Source organism: Phoca vitulina, unplaced genomic scaffold, assembly GCF_004348235.1.
Source record: "Phoca vitulina isolate PV1807 unplaced genomic scaffold, GSC_HSeal_1.0 scaffold21, whole genome shotgun sequence".
Classification (NCBI taxonomy): Eukaryota; Metazoa; Chordata; class Mammalia; order Carnivora; family Phocidae; genus Phoca; species Phoca vitulina.
The window spans coordinates 12,016,281-12,031,421 of record NW_022589724.1 but is presented as its reverse complement, the minus strand read 5'-3'; positions in this window follow the sequence as shown (position 1 = coordinate 12,031,421).

Here is a 15,141-nt window from a genome sequence, read left to right as displayed (position 1 = left end):
GCTTGACTATAGTTCTGGGTAAGGGACATACTCATCCAGCTTTTGCCGCTTAGCATCTCTGCTGCTCAACCTCCCTATAAGCCAATAGCATTTAGGCGCTGAAACTGCTTAGAGAGGTAATGTATCCTCCCTATTCCTGGTTTTTATAAGATTTTTTTCCTACACGCTCCTCTTAGATTCTTTTCTTAGACCTTTCTCACACAGTCATTGGTAGAGTAAATTACCTGATTTAAGATTTTGGGAAAGGAATAGGGCATGCATAACTCAGCCTCTTATTTCCTTCCTTTTCTTAGGAGCAAACTGGCTGAAGGAAGCCCATGTACTGATCGGCTCCTCTGTGGTACACTTTACAAGTACAGGCCCCAGTGTGGAAAGGGCTGACATTGTCCAGTTGGTCTGTGGTGGGGAGACAAGTCTGCCTAATTCTGGGGGTACATAGTGTATTAGCAAGTCCACTTGGCAGTTAGACCAAAAGCCATGTCCTTTCCTCTAGCCTTTGTCAGAAATAAAGGACATATTCTGGCCCATGTATGCTCACTTTTTTGCCTCTTTCACTTGGCTGAGAATTCAGGCAGGAAAAGAGGAGTGCCATTTATTGGGTTCCCTCAATCATTCTCAATTCTATAATATATGAAGGCAGCTTTTCTAATAGTGTAAAATCATTTGAAATCCTAATGCATTATGCAGGTGGAGTGCAAATCCACATCTTCTTCTAAACACTTAGTTTTTCTTAGTGCAAAAGAATATGAGCCAAACGTGAAGCATAATTGTGTATATACTTGTACTTTGTGGCACACACAACTCACTTTACCAAGGAATTGTTACGATAGAGTGAAAAGGCCACATTATGGTGTAGTGGTGTTATGGTATGGTGAAAAAGCACAGGAGACTAAGAATCAGAAAAACCTAAGTGTAAGTAACACGCCATCACTTAAGAGTTGAGTCACCTGAGACATTTTACTTGAGCTTTACTTATTTCTTCTTAAACGAGAACAACAATACCTAGCTCTTAAGATTGGAGTGATAAATAGTGTACTGGAAGGATTGCCATGTAGAAGGAACTCAGAAAGTGTAAGTTTCCACTTCCTGTGTGGATCCAAAGAGATACGTCTCCTGAGTTTCACTGTAACTACATTGTTTGTGCTAAATTTGAATGCTTTCTAAATAATATTCTACCATGTCTAATAAGAAATTTGGGATATTCTGCTTTATTCCCATTATCCTATGGAAATTACTCCTTTGAATGTGCTTTATAAAAATGGTTTCCCAAGGTGAAGGAGTAAATGATACTCATCTGCCAAACAAATTAGCTAAATACTATTGTTGTCCTTTGTACACGGCCAATTTTAAAGTAGATTTGGAAGATAGATTAAAACTGTCAAGTACAAAAAAGTCCCTTTAAGTTGATCTGAAGTTAAGTTGGACTTCACTGTGTTTCTTTTTATGTCAGTAGTTTAGAACCTTTTTAAGTTTGCAATGTCATTTCCCCCCACCTTAGTTGTATTTTAGGTATCTCTCTGTTGAAAAGATGCATGTGCCATATTGATTTGTAGACCCCTTGCATACAATTTGCAGCCCTCCAGTTTCAGATCCCTTAGATTGGGAAATATTGCCTTTTGGGAGATGTTTTAGGGTTGAAAGAATCTTATTTAGATCAGGGAACTCCAATCTTTCCCTTGGCTTTATGCTGATTTATTTTTTCAGGACACTGTGCTTCCCTAAACTCCAGATGAATCCTCAACATTTGGATAATGGGCTCCAGTTTTGGCACCCTGAAAGGTTAAACATTCAGTTGGAGTCAGATGGAAGGGCAATTTCATATCCTCCTATTTTATCTGAAATCTTCAATAGCACACAACTTCTCCCAGGTGTATCAGACAGTTAATGGGCTCATAGTTTGCTCTTTTCTTCAGTAAAAATGTAAGTAGAGGATTACATATTGTCAGTTCAAAGTAATGACTAACAATACCTTCTTTGTGTATGTGTGTGAGGGAGAGGGAGGGGGGGAAGAGAGAGAGAGAGAGAGGGAGAGAGAGAGATGGAGGGAACTTATTGCTTTGTTTAATTTTGCTCAATGGGACCGATGATATGTAAAACTGTTCTTCCTTTTATTATAACCCAAATGTTGGGGCCCATCTGAGAAATTCATACATCTAAAAATCAAAAGAAAATACAAGTCTAACTCAAATACATTAAAAGACGATGTTGATTTTTACTGTTGTTTTATTATGGGTAAGGAAGACGGTGTTTCAATGGACACCTTAGAATAAAACTTAAAAGTCCTCCTCAAGCATGTTTTTTCCCTAAAGTTTCACTCCATATGATGGCTCCTATATATCTCCCTTTTCTCTTTTTCTTCCTCACCCTCTGCCTGAAGCTCTTCATCTCCTTTTTATCCCTCATAGAATTCTACCAGCGTATCTCATTCAGGCACCCATCAAGAAAAGGGCCACCTGAAGGCAGTGAGCTAAATGAAAACCCCATCCTGATCATCCTTGTCCCCTAGGCATGCCCACTGGGAGCCTCCATTCATCTTAGTATATCATGGAATAGCACAGTGGAAAGGAACAAGCACTAAATTAGGACTCGGAAGACATCTGCCACCAGCAAGTGGGGTGTCTTCAATAAAATTTTTAACTGTTTTTTTAAAAATTAAAAAAAATTCTTTAGAGAGAGAGAGTGTGCGAGTGGGGGCAGGGGGAGAGGCAAAGGGAGAGGGAGAGAAAGCATCCCAAGCAGGCTCCATGCCCAGCACAGAGCCCGACACAGGGCTGGATCCCACGACCCTGAGATTATGACCTGAGCTGAAATCAAGAGTCTGATGGTTAACTGATCAAGCCACCCAGGTGCCCCTTCAATAAACTTTTTTAATCCCGAGCCATCTTCCTCATTCTAAAATGGGACTAGTAATACTCACCTTACCTACCTCAAAGGGCTATATGAAGATCAGTTCAGCGATGCATTTACTGAAAGTACTTTAAGAATTAGAAACCAGTCTGACATTACTATGAGTTCTAGAATGAGAGGGTGACAGTTGGAGGGGGCAGGTCTTAAGAGTTATCTAGTCCTACCCTTCACTTTAACAATGGGGAAATTAAAACCCAGAAAGGGTCATGACTCACTCAACGCCATCAAGACAGGTAGAAGCAAAATCAGGTTAGAGACAGTATTCCCAATGTTAGAATGAGTTTTCAACTGTTCAGTAATGAATCAACCACAGATTGATCAACTGGCTGTCAGTGCTGGACGTACTGTCAGTAGATCAAGGATGTGATGGAAGAATGGAGGTAGAGACATTGCTGATAGTGGACAACAAGGGAAAACAACATGAAATAGGGTGTAGGAAAGAGTGATGAGTTGTCACAAGAGGTTCGCTAGGGACTTGAAGGAGTCAGTAGCATTTGTTATTCTACCTCGTCTAAAATGCTACCCAAAGATATGTTTTGTTTGGAGTATCTATTTATTTTGAATGATTAATGATAGATTATCCACACAAATTGGATTATCTAATTCCCAGTCTTAATTATGGCTATATAACAGCTGTGGATATGTGTCAGAAATTCATTTACTGGAATGAGAAAATTTCCCTTCTCCATGAGTCATGAGAATCTTCTTTCCACTGGAGTTTTATTTTGATGAAGCCAGGGATTAAGCAATTGGTAAGTTATTTGGTTCATGATGTCCAGATTCTCATAATCTGCCTACATGTGTTCTTTATCTTTTAGACTTGGATTCTCTATCACTTGTGTGAATAAACCTCAGATGAAGCAGATGGCTGGAACATTCTCTTCCTTGTAACTGGCAATATCTAGAGAGGTCTGACAAAGAGATAGTGCTGGGCAAAGAGCTGGCACTCTGTAGACATCAGATTGATTACGTGTTAGGAATGAAGTTAGCTTGTTTACTCTTATTTCTTTTCTTTTCTTTTTTTTCCATTTAAATGTCACATGGTGTGTGTTCTTAAAGCTAATTCTATATTCAAGTGTTACCATTTTTCTTAAGCAATTTCTTCAAGGGAAGTTTCATTACCTCTTTCTTTGAAATGATACTCTCCATCTGTTTTTATTGGCAACACAAGGAACAGTTTCCAGTACCCAATTAAATTTATGCAAGCTGACTTTCATTAATATGTCACCAAACATTTCTAGCTGTTGTGCATTATTTACTTAGAGAATAAAAAATCAAGGTCCCTTGATAGTCATTTTCTGAACTTTCTGGAGTTTACGTATATCATGAGGCCCTTCTTTAGAGATACTAATGCTTTTTTCTTGTTATGGAGAGAGCAGTGTTTAATATGACTGACTGTTCCTTGGAGAACTCTGTGTTTAATAGGTGATTTAATAAGCTCATTCAGGTTCTTACCATAAGTAGATGGCTGTGGTCAAATTGTGTCACTGTAATACACATTCATGGATTAGACTATCTTCTTGTAAGATTTTGAAATTCTTATGTCCAAAGCATATTTCGTTCATCACATCCCAAATTCTTGAACCTGTTCTCAGGATGGACTTACGCACAATATGAATTTATCTGCTCATTGCTAGATTCTCAACTCAACACAATTAATTTCATTGGAAACAGAACAGACTCTGAAAGGGACTTTTTCAATTATAATATGGTTGGATTTTTCCTGAAAAAAAAAAAAAACTGGAGATAGAAAAGAAGGACAGATCTTGAGAATGAGAAGATATGAAGTATTCTGCTCTCAGGCAGTAGAGGTTTGGGGGGGGCAGACAGAATGGAGAAAAGGAGGAAGGAGGGAGAGAGAGAAGGAGTAGAGAGGAAAGGAGAGGAAGAAAGAGGGAGATAGAATATAATAATTCTTAGATAGCAGATGCTGAGATCTGAAATCTTGGATCCAGTCATCCCGGTCCTGACTATGTCTTGAGGAAGATGGCTGCTTGTAGGTATGTGTAAGGCTGAAATAACTAAGAAGCAGAATTGAATTTGGACAATTTGTTGGGAGGACCAGAAGCCCATGAGCCCAAGTGACATGAACCCAGACAATATATCATGTGGGTTGTGTTTACTCCCACCCCCCCAACTTTTTTTGTCCCTGGGGTTTTATTTTAATGAAAGCAGTGATTGAGCAAGTGGTAATTTATTTGGTACATGATGTCCAGATTCTCAGTCTCCCTACATGTGTTGCTTATCTTTCAGTCTTTTGTCCTCTACAGGCTGGTTGAATAAACTTCGGATAAGTCCCATGGGTAGAAAAGTCTGAACTGAGGGGACTATCCCTGGCAGTGGACAGTTAACATAGAGCTGATGGGTTGAAAGATTTTTGGTGGAGGTATGTGCTATTTTACCATAAATCTGGTAGGAAACAAGCTGGATCATGCCTAAGTGATAGAACCATCTGGGCTTCAACAAAGATACCATGTAGCAATGTCAGGCCCAGTGGTGGTAGAGAATAGAGTTACCTGGTAGATGAAAATTTCTCTCTAAAAGGGACTTATAGCCAGGAATGAGGCCTTGAATTGAGGAGTCAGCTCCTGGTGTTGGAAGGCTTATCTTGGATGTGGCGGTGGTGTGTAGAGAGAGATGAAATATTAAAAAATGTGACTCTGTTTTCTATCCTAAGCTGCTAAGGCAGGGGAATATCCATTGCACAATACTAATTCTATGAGATTTTCCTTAAAACTGGAAAGTCAGGAAATCAGTTTCCAATTATAGAGAATGCTTATGTTTTTATTATTACATTTGATCTAGAATTTATTGCATCATATATTATGCAACAACTGGTGACTCCTAGGAGACTTTCGGCAGATCTTTTCTCTCCTTGGGACAGAGAGAGCTCATCCTAACAATTTCTGGTTAGTGTTCTTTATCTGAAAAAGGAATTTCTACTTGTTTTGGATGAAGTAAATATATCTGGAACCTGCTCTGGTAGGTATAAACAATATTTACAATTCCAGGGTCTTAGTATTTGCACTGTGTTTGTCTAATTAGAATCTTATTTAACTGCACGTATTCCCAAACTAACATACAATTTTTTTTAAAAGCCATAACATTATACATCAGAGAACATCAATTATGACTGTTAGACTAGAGAGGAAATAGGAGTTTTATGATCTTTTAACTCATATGACTTATCTTGCAACCCAGTGGTGAAGAAGAGCATCATATAGAAAGACCATGACTTTGAAATCATGCCGACCAAGATTTGAATTGTTTTTTAGTGTAACCTTGAGCCTCAATTTCCTTATGCATAAAATCTACTTTGTTATAAGTCTTTTAAATAAAATCCTAGGCACCTAGTAGTTGCTCACTTAATGGTAACTAATATGCATGGTTTTGGTTCATGAATTGTACTTTTATGTGTATACTTTTAGGTTCTTACATAATTTTAAAACAGATTCTTACATCTTTTGCCATCCTTTTCAGAAATTGCATGCATCATATTAGTAAGCCTTGGCAATTTATTTTATCAGTAACAAAAACCTCCTTACCCAATTAAAGAGTATAAGATTATAAATCTGTAACTTATGCACTGTTTATATAGATACCATTTTACATTAATTCGTAACCTGCATCTATGATTCTTTTTCTACTTGGGCATAAGGTCTAAATATTGGATTCAGAGTCCTCTAAAACCTATGAAAAATTACCGGAGAGGGCAGTGAAATAGAATTTTAATGGACAAAGGAAATGAAAAAATAATTTAGAAAGATAATCAAGTTAAATAGTTGCGGCAAAAAAAATCTCTGTTGGAAAGGAAAAGAAAGGAGCCAGTAGATACCACTTCCCTTTTAATGAAATAGCCAAGAAAAAAGGATAATTGTCAACTAGAACTTGAATGCTTTTAAATGACAACATCCCAAATTTGAAGAGGGAGTAATGAAAACGATTATTTTGTTTTTGTTTTTAATTATAGTACATTTTGCAGGAATAAAAAAAGTCAAATTGAAACACTATCAAGACTCAAAATGGTTTCATCACTTTGATTCACTAACCAACCCCTTCTGAGAATTTAGAATGCTTTGAGTCAGGAAAAGGCTGAACATTTTCCTTACAATATTGGAAACAGCTTAAGTGTTTAAATCCTGGGGGTAGTTCAACACATTTTATGGTGAAGAAATATTCAGCAAATACTATGAAGCCAGCAAAAAATCATCAAGACCACGAGGTACTTGAAAAATTGCTAACGATAAACTTTTAGGGAGAGAAGAAAAATGTAAAAAAAAGAATGCATGCTATGATAGCGAGTGGAAAGATTTGAAAATGTCCCTTCTCTGTTCTGGGTGGAGGTCTGGCTTATTTCTCCCATTATTACATCCTCAGATCTCGTGGCTGATGCCCTCCCTTGAGTCCCCATTCCCTACTCCTAAAGTCTGCTTGCTGCTTACCGAAAATACCGTTTGCCCTCTCTCCCATTCCTTTGGACCACACTTCATTCTGCATTAGGATAAATTCTGTAGAGAGCAACTTTACCTAGTGTCTCAGTGAATGAAGAGATCTCTAGACTCAGCCCTTTTATGTTTATCATTCACTGTCTACAGGGCCCCATCACAGATCTTTAGGGGGAAGGGATGGTGTTGTTACAAATCTGAGTAGTGTACACAAAACCATACAGGAGAGTACAGTGACCTCTTGTCCCAACAATGTGTGCTTGGCTGAAGCATGTAAGCTTCTTGTTCCCTTTTCTTATGCTGGGTTTTTAACAGAGAAGCTTCTCACTTTTTAAGAGTAGACAGCCCTGGATGGGCCACTCCACCAAACCTCTAGTCATGCCCAAACCCACTGCAGTTTAGAATGAGCACATTCTAAATGCTGTTATTCTGATATCATTTGCACTCCCTCATCCCTCACATAAACCTTTGGGAGGTATTTGTCTAGCATATGGTGAACTTTGAACAAACTACATAATTATGTAAAATCTTTTTTTTTTTTTTTAAGATTTTATTTATTTGACAGAGAGAAAGACAGCCAGAGCAGGGGGAGTGGGAGAAGGAGAAGCAGGCTTCCCACTGAGCAGGGAGCCTGATGCGGGGCTCGATCCCAGGACCCTGGGATCATGACCTGAGCTGAAGGCAGATGCTTAACGACTGAGCCACCCAGGCACCCCTAATTATGTAAAATCTTGACACTTTTTTTTTTTTTCTGAATTAGTTTGGTAGTTTACAGGATTGTTTTCCCTGGATGCATTTGTTGTTTCTTGTACAATATAGTTCTAGATCTGCTACTGAATAGTTGTATAAACTTGGGAAACTTTTCAACTTTGAATTCTGAATTTGTGAAAAGAGCAGGTGGACATTGATGTTTTTAAGACTCGTATCTGAAAGCTCTGGGCATCTTGGTTAAGTTCAAGGTGAGCTTTCCATGAAACTTTAATCTTCCTCTCAGGTCCCTGGGCACTCAACCTGTGTTCCTAGTTGTCTCTGTTGGGCTTGCAGAACTCTCACATTTTCTTTTTGCATAAACCTTAGTATTTTCAGATCCTATTTTCTTTTTTGTGTGCTGAAAGGAGGCAATTATGTGTTTATGGCTTTGAGTTCTACTATTGTGAGAAGACAGGGTAAAACTGAAATAATAGTCCAGAAGTTTAAAAAATCATCATAGTTGAATCACAGACCTGTACCCCTGAAACAAATAATATATTATATGTTAATAAAAAAAAACATCATAGTTATGTTCCTGATCTACATTTCCCAAGTTCCCTTTTAACTTAATAGCTGGAAATGTCTTTTAGATGGTGCTAAAAAGTTGCTTTTAGAGTTTCAGAGTAAGCTACTGAGATACTGCCATTGCCAGGTCTGATGGAATTTTCAATCTGTATTCTAATCTTAAATTTGTTATTTTCATTTATTGTATAGATCTATCTGTTCTATATGAATCCATCCGTCTCTTTATTTTATTTTTTTTGCTAGATTCCTTTTTTCAGCTCTACTGAGGAATAATGGACAAACAAAATTGTAATATATTTAAAGTATACAATGTGATGATTTAATATAGGTATATACAGTGAAAGGATTCACCATTGAGTAAATTAACACATTTATCACCTCAATATTTACCTTTTTTTTTTTTTTTGGTGAGACACTTACGTTCTGTCTTTGTAAATTTCAGTTATACAATACAGCATTATCAGTTATAGTCACCATGTCATATATAGATCCTCAGACCTGATTCATCCTATAACTAAAAGTTTGTATTCTTTACCAGCCTCTTCCTATTTTCCCCGCCATTCTACTCTCTGGCAATCACCTTTCTACTCTGTTTCTATGAATTCAACTTTTGTTTTGTTTTGTTTTTAGATTCACATATAAGTGATACCATACAGTATTTGTCTTTCTCTGTCTGGCTTATTTTATTTAGCATAATGCCCTCCAGTTTCATCTATGTTGTGGCAAATCCAACATTTCCTTCCTTTTTTAAGACTGAATAGTATATATATATGTGTGTGTGTGTGTGTGTGTGTGTGTGTGATTATATATACATATATATATAATCACATTGTCTTCATCCATCTGTCAACTTAGGTTGTTTCCATGCCTTGGCTATTGTAGATAATGCTTCAGTGAACATCCAAAAATTCATTGCTAAGACCAATGTCAGGGAAATTACCCCCTGCATTTTCTTCTAGGAGATTTACAATTTCAGGTCTTATGTTCAAATCATTAATCCATTTTGAGTTGATTTTATGTATGGTGTAAGTGAGGGGTCCAATTTCATATTTTTGCATGTGGATATTCTGTTTTCCCAACACCATTTATTGAAGAAACTCTCCTTTCCCCATTGTACATTCTTTGCTCCTTTGGCATAATTAATTGACCATATATGCATGGATTTATTTCTGGGCTCTCCATTCTGTTCCATTGATCTATGCATCTATTTTTATGCCAGTACCATACTATTTTAATTACTATAGCTTTGTAGTATAGTTTGAAATCAGGAAGTATGATACCTCTAGCTTTGTTGTTCTCTTTCAGCATTACTTTGGCTGTTTGGGGTTTTTTGGGTTCCATGTAAATTTAGGATTGTTTTTCTGTTTCTGTGAAACATGCCATTGGAATTTTGATAGGGATTGCATTGAATCTGTAGATCACTTTGGGTAGTATGGACATTTTAACAATTTTAATTTGAACATGGAATATCTTTCTATTTATTTGTGTCTTCAATTTCTTTCATCAATATTTTATAGTTTTCAGTGTGTAGATCTTTTACTTCCTTGGTTAAATTTATTCCTAAGTATTTTATTTTTTTTGACATTATTGTAAAAGGCATTGCTTTCTTTCTTTCTTTCTTTTTTTTTTTTTTTTTTTAAAGATTTTATTTATTTGACAGAGAGAAAGACAGCCAGAGAGGGAACACAAGCAAGGGGAGTGGGAGAGGGAGAAGCAGGCTTTCCACGGAGCGGGGAGCCTGATGCGGGGCTTGATCCCAGGACTCCGGGATCATGACCTGAGCTGAAGGCAGACGCTTAACGACTGAGCCACCCAGGTGCCCCTCTTTCTTTTTTTTAAAGATTTTATTTATTTATTTGACAGAGAGAGACACAGCGAGAGAGGGAACACAAGCAGGGAAAGTTGGAGAGGGAGAAGCAGGCTTCTCGCTGAGTGGGGAGCCCAATGTGGGGCTCGATCCCAGGACCCTGGGATCATGACCTGAGCCGAAGGCAGACGCTTAACGACTGAGCCACCAGGCGTCCCAAGGCATTGCTTTCTTAATTTCTCATTCTGATAGTCCATTTTTAGTTAGTGTGTAGACATACTACTGATTTTTTCCCCTGATTTTTGTATATTGATTTTGTATTCTGCAACTTTACCAAATCTGTTTATTAGTTATAACAGCTTTTTTTGGTGGAGTCTTTAGGTTTTCTCTATATACTATCACATCATCTACAAATAGAGGTAGTCTTATTTATTCCTTTCTGATTTGGATGTCTTTTCTTTCTTTTTCTTGCCTCATTGCTCTGGGTAGGCTTCCATTATGTTGAATAAAAGTGGCAAGAGTAGGTATTCTTGTCTTGTTTCTGGAGCTGTAAAAGTTGGAGTACTAAATCTATGGTCCAAACCCTTCATTCCTCAGGGAGAAGCTGGGCGTTAGGGATTCCCTCCCAATTGCACTGTGCTAGGAGTGCAGTTTATAGTGAGATTGTGTCTGAGCCTTTCCTACCCATTTCTGTGTGGGTTTTTTTTTCCATTTGCTGGATGTGTAGGAGCCACAATATTAGCTTCTGGATTTCTTTCAGAGAGAATTGCTCCATGTGTAGCTATCCACTGGGTGTGTCTATGGGAGGAGGGAAACTGGGAGCCTCCTATGTACCATCTTGGTCTGGAGTCTCTCATAGTTTATTGTTTAATGTGATAAACATGACAAAATCATGTACAAAATAAGGGCAGCACATTGGAGAGTGGCTAATTTCAGGAAAAACTTCAGAGAGAATACAGTATCTGAGCTAAGTTTTAAAGAAATAAAGTAATATTTTTTTTCCAGGAAGACAAGGGAGCACAGAGAAATTCTAGGCAGAGGAAACAGTATATGCAAAAGCACAGAGCTATAAAAGAATGTGGTATGTTAGGGCCATAAGGAGAGGTCAGTTGGGTGAACAGGAGTTGCATCGTAAAGAGTTTTGGGTGTCTTGCTAAAGAGCTTGGATTTGATATTTTTGAGAATGGGGAGCAATTGAAGTGTGTCAAACAGAGGGAGGTGTGATCCTTTTTGTTCTTTAGAAGGCTGGGTTGACAGTAGGCCAGGCAGGAGGCGTGGAGAGCAGCTATGAGCATGTCCGAGCCGGAGAAGATGGATCTAGGCATTATCGGTTAGGATGGAGAGCAAAGACAGACTTAAAAATATTTAGGAGGTAAATCTGACATAAATGGATATTCTTGGTATTGGATGTGAGAAAGAGAAAGGGGTCAAGTGTTACTTTCTGCTTCTGGCTTGGGAAGCTCAGTGACTTTTGTGGCCATACACACAGAGAGAGGCACTGGAGAGGTAAAGATCTTGCAATAGGATTCTAGATTAGGCTGTTCTGATAGAGGCCTCCAAACACAGTTGCTTAAAAAAAAGATAAAGTTTATTTTTCTCTCCTGTCAGTGTCTAGTGAACTCAAAACTTTTGGAGACCTAGTCTCCTTCTCTTTTGTTGCTCTGTCATTCTCAACATATGGTTTCCATGTCATGATCTAAGATGGCTGGGCCATCTTTGGCCATTGCGGATACATATTGTGCACATATCTTCCCTTCAAGGGCATGATTCAGAAGCTGAACTTGTCATTTCTGCTTACATCCATTCTGCTCACATCCATTGACCAATCTGAATAATAGGACCATAGCTAGATGTGAAGGCAGCTTGGAAAAGTCTTTACTTGGGGGCTCTGTGCCAGTTAAAATTGTGTTCTATTATGTTTTTTAAAGTTTGTGTGTGTATGAATATATGTATGTAATCTCTACACTCAACGTGGGGCTTGAACTCACGACCCTGAGATCAGAAGTCATGCACTCTTCTGACTGAGTCAGCCAGGCACCCTGGTTGTATTCTACTATTAAAGGAATAAGAGAATGGATAGTGGAGAACAACCAGCAGTACTTGCCATATGTATGTTGATTTTCTTTTATTTTTTTTTAAGATTTTAAATTTATATTTTGACAGAGAAAGAGACAGCAAGAGAGGGAACACAAGCAGGGGGAGTGGGAGAGGGAGAAGCAGGCTTCCTGCTGAGCAGGGAGCCCAATGCGGGGCTCGATCCCAGGACCCTGGGATCATGACCCGAGCCAAAGGCAGATGTGTAATGAATAAGCCACCCAGGTGCCCCGGTATGTTGATTTTCAAGTGGAAATGTCCAGTATGTATTTGGAATATATAGGTCCAGATCAGAAATGGGGTCTGAGCTGAAGGTAAGGAATTTACATTTAGGGAGCATTAACTGTTTTCATTCTTCCCTGGTGGCAGAGACTGCTAATTCTCCCCAAGTAGTCATTCTTCTCATCTTCCTATTAGTAATAGGAGTTTTGGAAGAGCAGGTGGCTGCTTAGTTAGAAACTACTTATTAGCTTTGCTTGCAGAAAAACGTTGTCATGGGATGAAAGAATGGACTTTTTTTTTTTTTAGAGGGAGAAAGAGTGTGAGTGGGAAGGGGCAGAGAGTGAGAGAGAGAGAGAGAATCTCAAGCAGACTCCATGCTGATCATGGAACCTGATGCTGGGCTTGATCTCACTATCCTGAGATCAGGAGCTGGGCTGAAATCAAGAGTCAGATGCTCAACGAACTGAGCCACCCAGGTACCCCTGGACTTTTTAATGAAAATCTTTTTTTTGAGATTCCTGAGACCCTAAGTGGAACAGGAAGAGAGAGTCTGAGTCAACAAGCTGGAGCGGTAGGGGAGGAGAAAATGTTGGCCTTGCACAGTTTGGTCTGATGCCTCCAACTTTCACTTTATTTATTTATTTATTTATTTATTTATTTAAAGATTTTGTTTATTTATTTGACAGAGAGAGACACAGTGAGAGAGGGAACACAAGCAGGGGGAGTGGGAGAGGGAGAAGCAGGCTTCCTGTGGAGCAGGGGGCCCTATGCAGGGCTCGATCCTAGGACCCTGGGATCATGACCTGAGCGGAAGGCAGACGCCCAACAACTGAGCCACCCAGGCGCCCCTCCAACTTTCACATTTAAATTACTTTTCTTCAACCTTAGTTGTCTTAGTTCTTTTCCAACCACCATATTTGGAGAGCTTTAAATTCACGGGATTACATAATTCCCATTTAACCAAGAGCAGTGCCCTTTTGTATAAAAACAATTTTTTAATGTTAACTCTCCTTTACATTTAATTATAATTTTTAGGGCAATAATTCCAGCCTTCTTTTCCTTCTGCCTTGTACTGTAGTTATACATGAAATTGTGACAGTTTCCGTCATTAAACTTTGAGTCCTTAGGCCCATATCTACTTCATTCATTTTGAACCTTTATGTCGGTCATGCTGTCGGTTCTGCGCAGATGTATCTTGAGGCGATTACACGGCTGCTGACCCAACTGGCTGGTCAGGGAAGCAGCTCTCCTGGCTCCTCTTTCCCTCTCTCCATCTTCATTGCTATGATATGTTTATTTGTGGGGAAAGGCAAAATGGAGATATTTAAAAGACCATGAGAGCAGAAAGCTGCTTTAGAAATTGCTTTGAGTCCACAGGAGGGAAGCATAACAGGAGGTGAGATCATGGGTTTTATACACTGCATAGTAAGTGTAATAAACTCCAAGCTGGGAGGACAGCAAGGGTGCTCTGTGTGGGTTAATTGGTGCCCTGCCTACGCTCAAGGGGAAAATAAATTTTCAACCACATCAAAGTCTCCTCGGAAGAAAAAAATGCTCATTAAAAATGCCACTTCCAGGAACCCTGGCAGCCAGACAATAAGAAGGCTGAAAAATCACCTCTGTTTGGCCTGCTACTCCCTCAAATCTTGAACTATTTGCCTTGAGAAGAACAAAGAAAGTATGTTGGTTACATATTTAAATTCAGCTTCTTAGAAAGTGGAGTGATTTAGCTAGAGTTGGCTTCAGTCCGTTTTTGAGTCCTCCCCAAAGCCTCAAAATGTATTACTATTAGGAATGTAAAAATTCACCCTTGGATACACATACAACTTCCATCCCATTCTCATGAAATGCTTACAGCATAGGCCATGGGTGCATGCAAAATCATACCACTCATAATGGGGAAAAACGCTGAGGAAAAGCGGGTTGGCTTCTGTATTTAATCCTGATAGAAGATTCTGTGGTTCATAAATTACTTGACCATCTCCCTCATTTATCCTAAGACTGTGGGTCATTATAAGATCTCTGAAGGCAGAGGCCATATTTTATTACCTTTTTTTAAAAGGATTTATTTATTTATTTGAGAGCGAGAGCAAGAGCGAGCACGAGCAGAGGGGAAGGCAGAGGGAGAGGGAGAAGCGGGCTCCCTGCTTGGCAGGGAGCCCGATGGCGGGGTGAGGCAGGGTCCCGGAATCATGGCCTGAGCTGAAGGCAGAAGTTAACCTACTGAGCCACCCAAGTGCCTGGAGAAAGAGAATCTTTTTTTTTTTTTTTAATTTTTTATTATTATTTTTATTAACATATAATGTATTATTTGTTTCAGGGGTACAGGTCTGTGATTCATCAGTCTTACACAATTCACAGCGCTCACCATAGCACATACCCTCCCCAATG